Source organism: Hemitrygon akajei, chromosome 3 (genome assembly GCF_048418815.1).
Source record: "Hemitrygon akajei chromosome 3, sHemAka1.3, whole genome shotgun sequence".
Lineage (NCBI taxonomy): Eukaryota > Metazoa > Chordata > Chondrichthyes > Myliobatiformes > Dasyatidae > Hemitrygon > Hemitrygon akajei.
Genome location: NC_133126.1, coordinates 20,450,404 through 20,467,900, shown reverse-complemented (window position 1 = coordinate 20,467,900; position 17,497 = coordinate 20,450,404). Strand labels below are relative to the sequence as shown.

At 41.5% G+C, this 17,497-nt stretch overlaps 1 protein-coding gene and 1 non-coding gene across 4 annotated transcripts in view; one reads left to right on the top strand and one right to left on the bottom strand.

The window, feature by feature from the left end:
- adck1 (aarF domain containing kinase 1) overlaps nucleotides 1–17,497 on the bottom strand; it is a 681,773-nt gene that overhangs the window by 572,316 nt on the left and 91,960 nt on the right. The window lies entirely within an intron of this gene.
- Nucleotides 5,693–5,801, top strand: LOC140725821 (U6 spliceosomal RNA). Its single transcript, XR_012098473.1, has one exon. It is a non-coding gene; the product is annotated as a U6 spliceosomal RNA (small nuclear RNA).

Below are 17,497 nucleotides of genomic sequence, written 5' to 3'. Positions count from 1 at the left end.
AAGATCATTATCCTGTTGTAGAAGCCATCCTCTTTTCACCTTCAGCTTTTTTACAGACAATGTGATGCTTGCTTCCAGAATTTGCTGGTATTTAATTGAATTAATTCATCCCTCTACCAGTGAAATTTTACCCCTGCCACTGGCTGCAACACAAGCCCAAAGCATGATCGATCCATCCCCATGCTTAACAGTTGGAGAGGTGTTCCTTTCACGAAATCCTGCACCCTTTTTTTCTCCAAACATACCTTTGCTCATTGTGGCCAAAAAGTTCTATTTTAACTTCATCAGTCCATAGGACTTGTTTCCAAAATGCATCAGGCTTGTTTAGATGTTCCTTTGCAAACTTCTGACGCTGAATTTTGTGATGAGGACGCAGGAAAGGTTTTCTTCTGATGACTCTTCCATGAAGGTCATATTTGTGCAGGTGTTGCTGCACAGTAGAACAGTGCACCATCACTCCAGAGTCTGCCAAATCTTCCTGAAGGTGTTTTGCAGTTAATCAGGTGTTTTGATTTGCCTTTCTAGCAATCCTACGAGCAGTTCTCTCCGAAAGTTTTCTTGGTCTTCCAGACCTCAACTTGACCTCCACCATTCCTGTTAACTGCCATTTCTTAATTACATTACGAACTGAGGAACCGGCTACCTGAAAACGCTTTGCTATCTTCTTATAGCCTTCTCCTGCTTTGTAGGCCTCATTTATTTTAATTTTCAGAGTGCTAGGCAGCTGCTTAGAGGAGCCCATGGCTGCTGATTGTTGGGACAAGGTTTGAGGAGTCAGGGTATTTATAAAGCTTTGAAATTTGCATCACCAGGCCTTTCCTAACAATGACTGTGAACAAGCCATAGCCCTAACAAGCTCATTAAGGTCTGAGACTTTTGTAAAAGTTATCTGAGAGCTCAAATCTCTTGGGGTGCCCAAACGTTTGCATGGTGCTCCTTCCCTTTTCTCACTCTAAAATTGTACAAAACAAAAATAATACACTATTCTTGCTTAAAATGTTGAAAAGAATGTTTCATCTTTAACTTTATGACTTTTGGAAATCAGTTCATCTTCTACTCACTTAACTATTCACAGTAACAGAAATTTTGACCAGGGGTGCCCAAACTTTTGTATGCCACTGTATAGGACCAATATGTAGGTGGAATGATTAGTAAGTCATGTGAAATGGAGACACCTCTTTTTCCCTGTGGTATGTCGATTTACCGGTTAAATGAGTAGTCTTTGGGGTACTGCAAGTCTGTGTCTTTATTGATGCTTTGCTGCATGCTTGAGTGCTCGGTGGTGGGGGGGGGTAGTGCTGATGCTTTTTTACTGGTTGGGGGGGGTGGTTGCCTTGCTGTTGCTTACGTGTGGGGGGGAAGTTGGGGGGTGCTTTGGGGGTTCCAACATTGAACTATCATTCATTCTTTGGGGCACTCCTCTGTTTTACTGGATGGTTGTGAAGAAAAAGCATTTCAGGATGTATATTGTATACATGTCTCTGACATTAAGTGTACCTTTGAAACCTTTGAAGTCTGCAGATGACACAAACACAAGATATTCTTCTGATGCTGGTAATCTCTAGCAACACACACAAAATGCCGGAGAGACTCAGCAGGTCAGGCAACATCTATGGAGGGGAATAAAGTTGATTTTTCAGGGAGAGACCCTTCATCCTCAAAACCTGGAATGTGCTGCCAGGGGAAATGGTGGAAATAGAAATGACAGAACAATGAAAAGGCATTCATTCAGACAGGCAAATGAACAGCAGCAAATGGAGATTTATAGGCCATGTGCAGTTTAAATCAGCGTCATGATCAGCGCAGACATTGTGGGGTGAAGGGCCTGTTCTACGTTGTGCTGTTCAAGCTCATTGTCATTCAACTATAAGCATGTATACAGCTAAATGACACATTGCTCCTCTGGGGTCAAGGTACAAAATACAGTACTTATACAGTCAGCCCTCCTTATCCGCGGGGGATTGGTTCCGAGACCCCTGCGGATACCAAAAAACGCGGATGCTCAAGTCCCTTATTTAACCTGTCCCAGTGCGGTGGTCTATGGGACCCAGCGGAACCCCGGACTTTATTTAACATGCTCAGTGCGGTGGATATTTGGACCTGGCGGCGCAGCTCTGAATCTGCAGTGTTTCTGTTCTCGAAAACAATCACAATCATGATTGAAAATAAGGTGGAAGTAATAAAGCGATCGGAAAGGGGTGAAACGCCATCGGTCATTGGAAAAGCGTTAGGCTACAGTCGGTCAACGATCGGAACAACTTTCATGGAGCACGTGAAAGGCCCTGTCCTGATGAAAGCTACAATTATTACTAAGCAACGTAGTGGTTTAATTATTGAAATACATATGTTTCTTAAGTGTTTTATATGCATAGAAAGGTAAAATATGTACTATATACTAAGAAAAATGTTTGACCAACTGACGCTAAATAATACCGGATGTACCTGTTCCGACTTCAAATCCGACTTAAAGACGGACTCAGGAATGGAATTCATTCATAACCCGGGGACTGCCTGTACTTTTAAGTCATTTCTAGATTACCTATAATACCTAATACAATGTAAATGCTATGTAAATAGTTGTTATACTGTATTGTTTAGGGAATAATGACAAGAAAAAATAGTCTGTACATGCTCAAACAACGAATGCTGGAGAAAGAACTTCCGGGTTTTCCCGATCCGCGGTTGGTCGAGTCCACGCACGCGGAATCCGCGGATAAGGAGGGCAACTGTATTGGAAATAATTCGGAAGGCATGTAGCTCGTGCGATTGATGGCTGGGTTGAGTGTCAAGCATTCAAATGCGCTCGCCATCAGAACTTTGCCTGTAAGCAAGCCTCCACACGAAAGCAACTATTCTTCCTCCACAAATGCTTTAGGTGAAATATACTTCCACAAAGCATCAGGTAGAGACATCTGACGGCATGTTCCATCACCAGGCAGAAAAGGAAATGTATGATCCAAATGCTTACCACCGATGCGCATAATCGCCTTAGAAAATACTATCAGATTGGAAAAGAAGAATGAGATGAATGCCTGCGGATAGTTGGTCAAGAACTGTCAGAGAAATTTGAAGAAGTGATACAGTGCAGGGTTACCAACACCAGGGATAAGAAGCAGAAAGCACTGTAGAAGAAACTGCAGGAAATTGACAAAACAGATAGGACAGAAAAATGGAATTAAAAAAAAAAAATTTATATATATATATAAAATTCCTAATGTATACTCTTTATAAATTTTCAGTATTAGTAATCATTACCGGAGTACTATATACACGTATGTTACTCAGTCCTATACAGTTCAATTTTTCTATTGTCTGTATTCTGTTAATAATTTTTTTTAATATATATGTACTCTGTATTTGTTATATATTCTTGTATACATTAATAAAAATATTGAAAGAGAAAATAACGATAAATGGATCAGAAACTTGTTCAGTTGACCACTGTCAAGTACAGAACAAGAAGTCCTTGTGAGAGGTCTCGATTTTAATGTGAAAGATGTGAAAAATTTGAAAGATTATATTGCCAATTTAGAATATGTGCTTAAGTCAAATGGGTTACCAGAAGAACAGCAAAAGCAGGTAAGACAAACAATTGTATTGACTATGACGTGCAACACATCCTTCATTGTCACACACAGCACATAGAGTTAAAATCCAACATATACAAGATAATGCTGGCACCAGTCCGAGTGGCATGGCATGAAGTGCGAGGTACACGTTTATGGAAGACAGTGTAATGTTACTGGCATGATTATAATAAAACAAGCAGTCGTATCAATCTGTGAAACAGCAGCAATAAAAGATGAAAAGTGTTCTCTGTGTTTTATCCAATAGGGAGTAACCTGCGAATAAATAAAAGAAAATGCTGGAATACTCTAGTAGTCAGGCAGCTTCTGTGGAGAAAGAAACAACGTTTCAGTATAGGAATACCTCAGCACTTGTATTTCAGATTTTCAGCAGAGTGCCGTGTCGTTTCTGCAATAACACTGGGAATAGAAATTTAAGGTCCTTTGGCTGTTGAAGCTGACAGTGTTTATTTCTTTCCTGTAAGAACACTGATAATGTGGAATTGAACTGTCAAGGGTGTTGTGGAATCGCTCTCTCGGGTAATTATATTGCCTGGACATCCGCATTACATTCCCAACAACACTACAGAAACCACACTTCAAAAAAAGAACTGAATTGGCTCCGAAGAGAATTGAGCTAACCAAAGGTGCTACATCAATGCAGGTCTTCATTTCAGTTTCATGAGGATAATCTGTCCACACTGGAGCCAAATTCATTTAATATGATGGGTTGAGGGGTGGATCAGAGATGCATTAACCAACCATATTTGAGTCCTCTTTGCTGGATCTATTCCTTGTTTGATTGTGAGTTACATCATTATAGATCCCATGTGCCTTAATCTTCTGGATTAGCATACCATGGGAGACCTTATCAATAGTTTTATTAAAGTCTGTGCCTACAGCATCCACCGCCCTACCCTCATCGATATCTTCATCACCTTCCCAAACAAGGAATGTAAATATTGTAGGTTTTCATGTAGAATTCTAAGAATATTTTTAAATATTAAGACCTTTTGATTTAGTACCTGACATGAAATAGAATGGATGTGGAGAATATGTTTCCTATGGTGGTGGGGTGGTGCAGGACGAGAGGACACAGCATCAAAATACAAGGATGTCCCTTTAGAATGCAAATGAAAAGAAATTTCTTTAGCTGGAGCAGGAGTTCCCAACTTTTTTTATGCCATGCACCCCTACCATTAACCAAAGGAATCCATGGACCCCAGGTTGGGGACCCCTGAGCCAGAGGGTGGTGAATCTGTGGAATTCATTGCCACTGATGACTGTGGAGGCCAAATCACTTGGTAAATTTAAAGCAGAGGTTGTTAGGTTCTTGATTAATAAGGGTGCCAAAGGTTATGAGGAGAAGGAGCAGGAAAATCGGGTTGAGAGGGATATTAAATCAGCCATGATGGAATAGGGGAGCAGTCTTGATGGGCCGAATGGCCTAATTCTGCTCTTATGGGCACACAAACATCATCACTTGAAGTAAATATTTTAGGCAAATGAATTCTGTCCATGGAATGACCACCAAAGGTGCCTGGTCTGAATTCCTCATGGGCAGGAATGGATAGAAGCATTTAAAAATGGACAAGTTTTGGTCAATTTACACATAAAACAAGACACGGATGGCTACATGTCTGATGCAACAACTTCTCTGTTCCCACTGTCTTTATAAAATTGACCCATTTAATTCACACTGTTTCACCTCATTCCTCCTAAGAATACAGTGCATTTGGTATGAATAAGTGTCCGCAAGCCAGTAAACAGCTTAGATTCTACCTCCGTTGTTACGAAAAAGCGGTAGTGAGGTGAAGAGAGGGTTGGTTGGACAAGGTAGTTGGCTCCAGTAGGAGGTTGTGCAGAAATGCTGAGATGGGATTAGAGACTTCTCCCGTTGCACAAGGCTGGGGACTCAGCCGGCTCTGTCACAGGCATAGCGATCCCCCAGCCCCGTCACCACCATCAAGGAAATCTGCAAGTGCAGACACCTTAAGAAGGTGGCATTCATCATTAAGAACCCTTTTCTCATTGCTACGATCAAGGATATGGTACAGGATCTTGAATCAGAATCCAGTTTAACATCACCGGCACATGTCGTGAAATTTGTTAAATTAACGGCAGCAGTGCTCGCTTCGGCAGCACATATACTAAAAAATTGGAACGATACAGAGAAGATTAGCATGGCCCCTGCGCAAGGATGACACGCAAATTCGTAAAGCGTTCCATATTTTTTTTTTTAAATTTTTTAAAAATTAACGGCAGCAGTACAATGCAATACATGATAATATACAAAATAAACTGTGAACTACAAACAAGTAGTGCAAAAACAGAAATAAAAACGTAGTGAGGTGGTGTTCATGGATTCAATGTCCATTTAGAAATCGGATGGCAGAGGGGAAGAAGCTGTTCCTGAATCGCTGAGTGTGTGCCTTCAGGATTCTGTACCTCCTTCCCGACGGTAACAAAGGAGAAAAGGGAATGTCCTAGGTGGTGGGGGTCCTTAATGATGGACGTCGCTCTTCTGAGGCACTGTTCCTTGAAGATGTCTTGGATACTACGGAGGCTAATGCCCATGATGGAGCCATGAAGCTGGCTAGTTTTACAACTCTCTATAGCTTACTTCGATCCCATGCAATGGCCCCTCACCCCGCCATACCAGACAGTGATGCAGCCAGTTAGAATGCTTCCATAGTACATCTGTAGAAATTTGTGAGAGTTTTAGGTGACATACAAAATCTTCTCAAACTCCTAATGAAATACAGCCACTGCCTTGCCTTTTATATTGGCAGAGTATAGCATTAATGTTAAGACTCTTGGCAGTGTAGCAGATCAGAGGGACCTTGGGGTCCGAGTCCATAGGAAACTCAAGGCTGCTATGCAGGTTGACTCTGTGGTTAAGAAGGCATACGGTGCATTGGCCTTCACCAACCGTGGGATTGAGTTTAAAAGCCGATAGATAATGTTGCAGCTATATAGGACCCTGGTCAGACCCCACTTCAAGTACTGTGCTCAATTCTGGTCACCTCACTATAGGAAGGACGTGGAAACCATAAAAAGGGGGCAGAGGAGATTTACAAGGATGCTGCCTGGATTGGGGAATAGTTGGAGTGAATTCGGCTTTTTCTCCTTGGAGCGACAGAGGATGAGAGATGACTTGATAGAGGTGTACAAGAGAATGAGAGGCATTGATCGCGTGGATAGTCAGAGGCTTTTTGCCAGGATTGAATTGGCTAGCATGAGAGGGCATAGTTTTAAGGTGCTTGGAAGTAGGTACAGAGGAGATGTCAGGGGTAAGTTTTTTACGCAGAGAGTGGTGAGTGTGTGGAATGGGCTGCCAGCAGCAGTGGTAGAGGCAGAAACGATAGGGTATTTTAAGAGACTCCTGGATAGGTACATGGAACTTAGAAAAATAAAGGGCTATGGGTAAGCCTAAGACAGGGGCATGTTCGGCACAGCTTTGTGGGCCGAAGGGCCTGTATCATGCTGTATGTTTTCTATGTTTCTACGTTTATAGTTGCATTGATATGTTGGAACCAAGTTAAGTCCTCAGAGATATTAACGCCAGAAACTTGAAACTGCTTACTCTGTCATGTTCTGATCCCTCTATTTTCCTTCTATTCATTCTGAAGTCCACAATCAGCTCTTTCGTCTTACTGACACTGAGTGTCAAGTTGTTACTGTAACACCACTCAACTAGTTGGTATATCTCACTCCTGTACACCCCCTCGTCACCATCTGAGGTTCAACCAACAATGATTGTATCATCAGCAAGTTTATAGATGGCATTTGAGCTGTGCCAAGGCACACAGTAGAGAGAGTAGCACACATCCCTGCGGTGTGCCAGTGTTGATCATCAGCGAGGAGAGATATTATTACCAATCCACATGGATTGTGGTCTTCCGGTTAAGAAGTCGAGGATCCAGTTGCAGAGGGAGGTACAGAGGGCCAGGTTCTGTAACTTTTCAATCAGGACTGTAGGAATGAAGACCCACACTTCACATTTTATGAACAGATTCTTCCCCCTCATTAAAATCATTAATTCTGATTGGTCCATGAATGGTTCATTATTCTTCTTTTGGACTATGGTATTTATTTCCGTAATTCACAGATAACTATATCAAAAATACAAATAACAAAATAACAACACCACAAAATAACAAATTTCATGTTATATTCCAGTGATAATAAACCTGTTTCTAATCATGAGCCATTTCATTCGAGTGCAACCAGGGAGCACATAATGAACTAAACTACCCCATAAACTCTTTCTACATTACCAACACACTCTGAGCCTTTGTCAGGTCAATATAACAACAGAAATCTGAATCCTCATTACACATCAAGGAGCCACGGACATGTTTGCAAAGCAAACATTTTAAAGTTGTACCGCACATCAATAGGGCAAGAGAATAGAAAAAAACACACATTCTAGATCCCTAAGACAATATGTTAATGAGCATTCACTTGCTTTGATGTACAGTGCAAGAAAGCTATAATGAGGTTTAGTATTGCATTGAGATCAATTAGTTTTACTCATCTACTTAATTAACTTTACCTAATTTCTCTCATCAGACTAAATCCTTTACACTTTGCATAAACAGAAGTTATTATTAATACCAACAGGATATCATTTATATCACACATGCCACCAACTCACTTCTGAATTTACATCTTGTAAGTTATCAAGTCAAGCCCAGTGTAAGATGTGCACCAAATCCCCTGAGCCTATAATAATGAATATATTTCTAGTTAGTTTTTGTTCATTTTTTGCATATGGTTAAAACCAAAATTGTTCCAATTAAATCTTAATGTAATCCGAAGATACTGCTGTACATTAAAAATAATTGGCCCTTCCAGTAAAACTTGGATTATGCTTGTTTCATTTAATTTAACTACACTAACTCACATGGAATGAGGGCATGGACTTGATTTGTGTTACAACAAATATACATATACTCAATGGCCACTTTATTCGGTACCACTAGTACCTAATAAAGTGACAAGAGTGTACATTCATGGTCCTCAGTTAATGCAGCTCATCCACTTCAAGATTTGACGTGTTGTGCATTTTGAGATGCTCTTCTGCACACCACTGTTGTAACATGTTATTTGAGTTACTGTCAACTTACTGTCAGCTGGAATCAGTCTCCATCCTCCTCCAACCTCTCTCATTAACCAGGTGTTTTTGCCTACAGAACCACCACTTACTGGATTTTTAAAAAAACTTTCATAATATTCACTGTAAACTGTTATGTGTGAAAACCCCAGGAGATCAATAGTTTCTGAGATACAGGTGGCCCCGGTTTTTCGAATGTTCACTTTATGACAGCTCGCTGTTATGAAAGATCTACATTAGTACCTGCTTTTGGTAACCAAAGAGGATTTTTGCTTTTACGAAAAAGAGATGCCCACTTTATACGTGTGTTTACCCTGAGAAAGACTACCATGACTGTGAAGCCTTGTGCGGGCAGTTGTGCGTGTTTGCATGTACGTGCCAATTTTTTTTCTTCAAATCAATTTTGGCAGCTGTCTTCCCGATTTTGATAAGTGAAACTACACCGTACATACAATATTTCTACTGTATATAGGCTGTGTATCATATCATTCCTGCTTTTACTATATGTTTGTATTATTTTAGGTTTTATGTGTTATTTGGTATGATTTGGTAGGTAATTTTTTGGTTCTGGGAATGCTCAAAAATTTTTCCCATATAAATTAATGGTAATTGCTTCTTCGCTTTACGACATTTCGGCTTACAAATGGTTTCATAGGAACGCTCTACCTTCGGATAGTGGGGGAAACCTGTACTCAAATTATCCCTTCTGGCATCAACAATCATTCCACAGCTGAAGTCACTTGATCACATTACTTCCCCATTGTGATGTTTGGTCTGAACAATAACTGAACCTCTTGACCATGTCTGCATGTTTTTATGCATTGAGTCACTGCCACATGATTGGCTGATTAGATACTTCAGTCAGCGAGGTGTACAGGTGTACGTAATAAAGTGGCCACTGAGTGTATATCATGATATCTGCTAGCAATGCTACGTCCATGGATTAAACAATGACCGTGTGGTCTATAGACTCAAGTCTGCAGAGTGGAGAAAGGGAAGGAGGAGGGGACTCAGGTGGAAGTGACAGACAGGTGAGAAGAGATAAGAGACCAGTGTGGAGAATAGAAAAAAAGGAGGGAGAGAGAAATATGTTTTCATCGGAAGGAGAAATCCATATTCATGCCATCAGGTTGGAGGTTACCCAGAAGGAATATATGTTGTTACTTCTTCACCCTGATGCTGGCCTCATCTCGGCACAAAACAAAGACATGGACCGACATACTGGAACAGGAAAGAGAATTAGAATTAAAAGGTTTGGCCACCAGGAAGTTCCGCTTTTCTGCTTTTGGCAGATGGAGCATAGATGCTCGACGAAGCGGTCTCGCAATTTACAACGGGTCTCACCAATGTAGAGAAGACTGTGTTGGGAGCATCAGAAGCAATAGATGATCCCAGCAGATTCAAAGGTGAAGTGGAGCCTCACCTGGAATGGCTGTTTGGACCCCTGAATGGAGGTGAGGGAGGAGGTAAATGTGCAGGTGTAGCACTGTGTGGTCCAGCTTCAATTTTATGTTGCAGACTTTCTGAACAAGCACTCTAATCGATCAACTCTGCCACACTGCGAGTGCCTGCTACAGCCTCATCCACCAGAGTGACAGAGTCCTCAATAATCTGAACTGATTCCTCGGGCTGAGCCTGGCAGGCTGTGGATTCATGAATGGTAAATCAGTGGATAAAATGGGCATGGTGTACTGGAGTCCCAAAGGTATTCAGCATACTCCTGATCTACTCCTACTATAGGTTCCATTGTGAACATATCAAAGCTGTGGCCATACATTTCTACTGGAAGAAAGTGCCTGCACATTTTCCTGGAATGGTTCCATTTTCTACTGATGTATCATTGGGGTGGATACGTACACTCCAATTGACCACAGCCAACTGCTCTGGATGTGGCCTGAGGGAACAAATCTAGTTGTTAACATCCATTTAATGCAATATATCTTGCTTTAACTGCTTTAAAGAGACATTACAAAGCAGTCTGGGTGCCATGTACCATCAGGCATAAAATTTAATGGATGTGAGAGATCAAGCTCCCACTTTTCCAATAAGAAGTGCGTTCTTCATGACAGCCACATTAATTCACTAATTTTTGAATGCGCATCAAGAAACCACTTCCCATCTCCTTTCTAATCTTCTCATTAGACTAACCTGTGAACCGAGTTGGCTCAGAACTCTATCTATTGTTTGATGCTATCATATTCAGAATGGTGAGAGGGGAAAAAAAAGTTGGCTAATTTCAGTTTTGATTTTGCATGTTTACTCTCAATCATGTTTAATAAAGAAGAAGTGACATGCACTATTGGCACAAGGAATTTCTTAGTGATAGAATTTACAGAACCAGCAAAATCCATTTGGTGCCTACTCTGCCTGGTCTTAAGGTTAAAGCTATTGCTGAACTTCATCATGGTGAAAACCTTGGACTTGGTGCATGAAAGAAGCACTCAACAACTGCAGGGATGAGGGATTCAATTTGTCGGGAAAGGCAGGGAATGCTTTCATTGGAACAGAGATTTGGTAGAGATGTTCAAAATAAGGAGGGGTCTAAATTAAATCAAGAGAAACCGTTCTCACTGGTTAAGGAGTTCAAAATCACCGAGTACATAACTGGGAGAGGAACCAAATGTACATAGAAATATATATGCATAAGACTAAGAGCAGGAATGGACAATCTGGCCCATTGAGCCTGCTCTGCCATTCAACAAAAGCATGACTGATGGTGGACTCGGCTCTAACTACCTGCCATTTCCCCATAAACCCCTACTATGTAAATATCTATCTGGGTCTTAAATATACAGTGTTTATTCAGATGGCCTCTAAGACTTCCTTGGGCATATTCCACAGATTCACTACTCTCTGGAAAAAGCTGTTCCTCCTCATCTTCATCCTAAATCTTCTCTCCCTAATCTTGAGGCTTTGTCTGCTAGTTCTAGTCTCCCCTACCAGTGGAAACAACTTTTCCAGCTCTATCTTTTTTATAAACATGGATTTCTATAAGATCTCCTCTCATTCTTTTGAATTCTAATGAGAATAGTCCCAGGTGACTCAATCTTCTCCTCACAAGCTCACCCCCTCATCTCCAGAATCAATCTGGTGAAACTCCTCTGCATCACCTCCAAAAACAGTACATCTTTCAACAAGTAAAATGTCTCAGTACTTCATCTTTAATGATAACTTCAAGTATTTTCCAGACCATACATGTTAAGCTAACAGCCCCATAGTTACCTTCCATCTTCCCATGTCCTTTTTCAAACAGTGGCACAGCATTTGCCATCTTTCAATCTGACAGAACCGGCCCAAAGTCCAGAAAATTTTGGTAAATTACCTCAAACGTCCCTAGTATCACCCTCGCCATTCTTATAGTACTCAGGGATGCATTCCATCAGGACCAGGGACTTGTCTATCTTAGCTGCATCAGTTTGCTGAGCACCTTCACGCTATCAGGCAGATCCAGCATGAATTCAGGAAGAGCCTGTCTTGTTTGACAAAGTTTGTTTATGGCACTAAAAGTGGAAAAGCAAATTATGCAGATTAGCATCTCCTCCTTGCGCATTGGCATAGCCCACTTCTGAACTGAGTCTACACCCATGACTGTGTGGCTAGGCACAGCTCACATGCCATAAATAAATTTGCTGATGACACAACTATTGTCAGCAGAATTTCAGATGGTGACGAGAAGGCGTACAGGAGCGAGATATATCAGCTATTTGAGTGGTGTCACAGCTATAACCTTGCACTCAATGCGAGTAAGACCAAAGAACTGATTGAGGATTTCAGAAAGATAAGGAAACACATACCAGTCCTCATCAGAAGTAGAAAGAGTGAGCAATTTTATGTTAACACACGCAAAATGTTGGAGGAACTCAGCAGACCAGGCTGAGTTCCTCCAGCATTTTGTGTGTGTTGCTTGGATTTCCAGCATCTGCAGATTTTCTCGTGTTAGCAATTTCAAGTTCCTGGGTATCAACATCTCTGAGGGTTCAACATATCAATGTAGTTACAAAGAAGGCATGACAGCGACTATATTTCATTAGGAGCTTGAGTAGATTTGGTATGTCATCAAAGACACACGCAAATTTCTTCAAATGTACCATGGAGAGCATTATATCTGGCTACATCATCCTCTGGTATGGGTGGGGGGGGGCACTGCACAGGACTGAAAAACGATGCAGAAAGTTGTGAACTCAATCAGCTCCATCATGGGCACTAACCTCCACAGCTTCTAGGACACCTTCAAGAAGAGATGCCTCAAAAAGGCAGCAATTGACATTACAGACCCCTACCATTGTCCTCACATGCTACCATCAGGAAGGAGGTACAGGAACCTGAAGGCATACACTGAATGATTCAGGAACAGCTTCTTCCCCTCTGCCATCTGATTTCTGAATGGACATTAAACCCATGCTCACTACCTCACTACTTTTAATGTACTACTTGTTTAATTTAACTCATTTAACTATATGCACTATTTAACATATATATACACGCACACACTCACACACTTACTGTAATTCAGAGTTTTTATTATGCATTTCACTGTACTGCCGTATAACAAAAAAAATTCACAACACACACCAGTGATGCTAAACCCGATTCTAATTCTGGATGCGGAATCTAAACTCAATGCTTGGCCTGGGAAAAGGCTGCTTGAAAGGCTCTAGTGATCACAATGAGTTTTATACTTTCAGAATATGAACATGTTTCAGAAATTAATTTTCAGCACATAATTTCAACAGAAGTGTTGGTCACTGCTTTTTCCCCAAGTGGGGTACAGCAGCTTCCGATTGCTGTGCCTTTTAAATAGATTCTGCATCCTGAGTAAGCTGATTTTGTTTGTCCACTTACTTTATTCCCATCCTTACACATCACAGCTCCCTGAGTTCACTGGCTGGCATCCTGAAAAATAAATTCATTTCTACTCACGGGCAAAGAGCCAGAACATTGTTGTCATTTGTTTACCAGTGTGCAGGGCGACCACCAACAACTGACTGAAACAACGAGATGGGGCTCAGATGGCTGGAGGACAGAATCAAAACATCATAGAGAGATGCAGCAGGTGAACAGGCTCTTCAAATCCATATTGCCATTTACACTAATCTTAATATAATCCCATTCTCATGACTCTTACGGTAACAGCACAACACCATTACAGCTCAGGACGCTGGAGTTCGGAGTTCAATTCCAGCATCCATTTTCAGAAAGTTTGTGTGTTCTTCCCTTGAGCGTGTGAGGATCCGGTTTCCTCACACATTCCACAGATTTACTGGTTAGTAGGTTAATTTTGTCATTGTAATCCCATGCTCAGGCTAGGGTTAAGTAGGTGGGTATGTTCGTCGAGCTAGAAGAGCTTGTTCCGTGCTTTATCTCTAAATCAGGCATTTCCAACCTTTTTCATATCATGGACCCCAGGGTGGGAACTCCTGCTCTACATAAAGTAAAAATAATATAACATAAAATAAACCACAAATCACATGAACTTGAACTTAGTCCCAAATGCCTTTTCTGATCACTGACCTTGGTCCCCACCCCAAAACTCTCTCTCCCATGAGCCCCCCTACACCCTTCCACAGGATATAAAGAAATTACCTTATCTTATGCTGGACAGTATTGTAACTCCAAGCAGCAGACTCACAATCAAAAGTGTCCATGAGACATAGGAGTGAACTTAGGCCATTCAGCCCATCGAATCTGCTTTGCCACTCGATTATGGCTGATTTGCCCTCAAGATAATTTGTAGTACGGATGACTGCCAATGCCAAATAAATTATAGACAGGTCTGTTTCATGGATGCTGTTTGACGGATAAACATTGATCGAAGCGCTATGAAAACCCCCCCCCCCCAGCTTATTTTTGAACGCTGCATCAAACCTTGGATGAATTTGCAATCTTTTGCATCACAGCTAAACAGATGGGAAGCTGACTATTTATCGCTGTATCCAACAGCACACCCTCAACACCTCTACAGAATATTGCTTTAGATTCGGGGTTCCCAACCTTTTTTATGCCATGGACCTCTACTACTGAGGGGCTCATGGGCTCCAGATTGGGAAATCCTGCTTTGTCCTGACGAAGGGTTTCGGCCCGAAACGTCGACAGCGCTTCTCCCTATAGATGCTGCCTGGCCTGCTGCATTCCACCAGCATTTTGTGTGTGTTGCTTAGATCATAATCTATTGTTTTCCAGTTCTGAATTTAGGAACTTCTCTGCTTCTGAAAAGTAATTTAGCACAAGCATTTGACTCTCAATGCTAGCCTCAAAGTCCTGAAAATAAGTTTAAGAACTTAAGACATTAAGGAAAACAGATAGAGAAAAACTATTTTACATTTTAAATTGTCCGATGATTAGGCTAGAGTTAAATAAGTGGGTTGCTAGGCTTGTTGGGGCAGTAGGTCCTGTTCTGTGTTCTATCTCTAAGTAAATAAACAAATGACAGCACAAAGAGGTAGGTAGACATTTGGAAAGTTTTTCCTCAAGTTGAAACTGTTGCTGGCTTAGTTATTAACTTTAAAATCTGAGTTTTATATTTTTGTCAGTAAAGGTTTGAAATGATATGGGGAGAGGAAGCTATATGAACAAAGGTCACCAATCGGCTGATTTCCGTGAGCGAACAGGCCTGAGAGGCTGAGTGGCCAAACATTATCTCTTTGACCCACTGTAAATTCCTCCCGCATTCCTACGGAACAGTTTTCCTACTTAACTTCCTTTACTACTGATTTTTATTTTAAAAGACATGCTTTTAAAATTGACAAATATGTCACTGGGAGCAATACCAATTTGCGAAAAACATTATCATTTAATCTTAGAACTGCAGGGCCCCAGGAGATGAATCATTCACGGTGTCAAACTGAATCTCTTAAATGTATTACCGGTTGCCAATCAAAGTACAGCAGACTACCACCTTAGCACAGAAATACAAGACTATCATTTGAGCCCACCTTACCCCCATAAAGCTGATTAAAGTCTAAACTCCACTTTGGAGGCTGTTCCCTGGGTTTGAGAATAACCTGTTTCAACTCCAGTTCTGTGGGTTCTGAAGTGATTGATGAGATGGTTTCATAGGGAAGGTGGGCAAGAGGATAGTAAGAGAGGCTGAGTACTCCCTGGTACCACTAATGCTGGGCATCTGTATGCTTCCAACAAGTGGATTGAAGCCTATCCTTCCTCACCTCAACCCCAAGTAGTTAATTAAAGACTTTAATCTCCACTTTGGAGACTGTCCCCAAAACCACTGTGTATGTAGACACTACAGTCTGCTGGAGGGACCTCAGCAGTTTGAGCAGGATCTCTGGGAGGAAAGGAACTGTAGACATTTCAGGTGGTTGTTTTACTGTTGTCTTGTTTCGTTTTGTTGCTGCTGCTTGTGTTATTCTGCTGAACACCGTGGGCATGCTGTGTTGGCACCTGAATAAGTGGTGACACTTGCGGGCTGCCCCAGCACATCCTTGGGTGTGTTTGTTGTTGAGACAGACGACATATTTCACTGTGTGTTTCGATGCACACGTGACAAGCAAATCTGAATCTGAACCCTGCATCAGGACCATCTGCCAGCCAGCATCTGCTATCTCTAGTATAAACACCTCATATACTCTTTTGCTACTTTGAGAAGTCATGAGCCCGGGATTGCCATAAGTCACTGAGGATGTATCTGCTTATGAAAGAGACTTTGAGAACATCTTTGTAGTGTTTCCTACATCCACCTGGTGATTCTTGTCAAGGTCAGTACAGTGTCTATTTTGGGAGAGAAGTGTGTGTGGCAAGGGAATGACAAGGCCTATGCAGACTGCAGCTGACCCAGTGTAACTTGTGCTTCAATGCTGGTGGTGTTCAGAGAACACAGTAGCGTAGCGCTTAACAAATGCTTTACAGTGTCAGCTGCAAGGTAGGGGTTCAATTCCCCCCACTCTCTGTAAGGAGTTTGTATACCCCCCCCCCCCCCACCCCGGTGACCGTGTGGATTTCCTCCGGGTGCCCCAGTTTCCTCCCATATTCAAAAAAGACATAGGGGACGTTGTAGGCATGCTATGTTGACATCGGAAGCATGGTGACACCTGCAGGCAGTCCCCAGCACATCCTTGGACTGTGTTGGTCCTTGATACAAACAAGACATTTCACTGCACGGTTTGTTATTACATGTGTCAAAGCTAACCTTGAAATTTAACACTCAAGGTGGCTCACATGTTCTCCCAATAGATTTGGAGGATTATGCAGAGATAACAAGAAAGGTATTACAGTACCGCTAATACTTTAAAGTTCCTGCTATATGTAGTCCATGCCTCAGAAGTATAAGAGAGGGCTCCAAAGGGGAACATCTCTATTCAAGGAGCATCATTCTGCATGCAAATGTCTAACCGCACCACATACAGAACCGTCCAAAAGTCTTCAGCACATGTAAAAAACTCTATACAGTAAAGATGTGTTCATAAATAATGAAATGAAACATTTCTAAACATCATAAAATTTACTATAAAGTGCAGTAAATAGTAAAAAAAAAACTGAATCGAATCAATATTTGATGTGACCACCCTTTGCCTTTATAAAGCATCAATTCTCTTAGGTACACTGAAGTGCAGTTTTATAAGAAAATCAGCTGGTAGGTTGTCCCAACCACCTTAGAGAACTTATCACAGTTCTTCTGCAGACTTTAGCTGTCCCGCTTGGCTCTGTCTCTCCAGGTATCCCAGACAACCTTGATTATGCTGAGATCAGGGCTCCGTGGAGGCCATACTATGTGAAACTTTATAATAAAAAAATCTAGCATGCACAGTGCTGTATCTTCAAGAGATAACTGGAAAGCAAGCTTTCTGTTGCCCTGTTG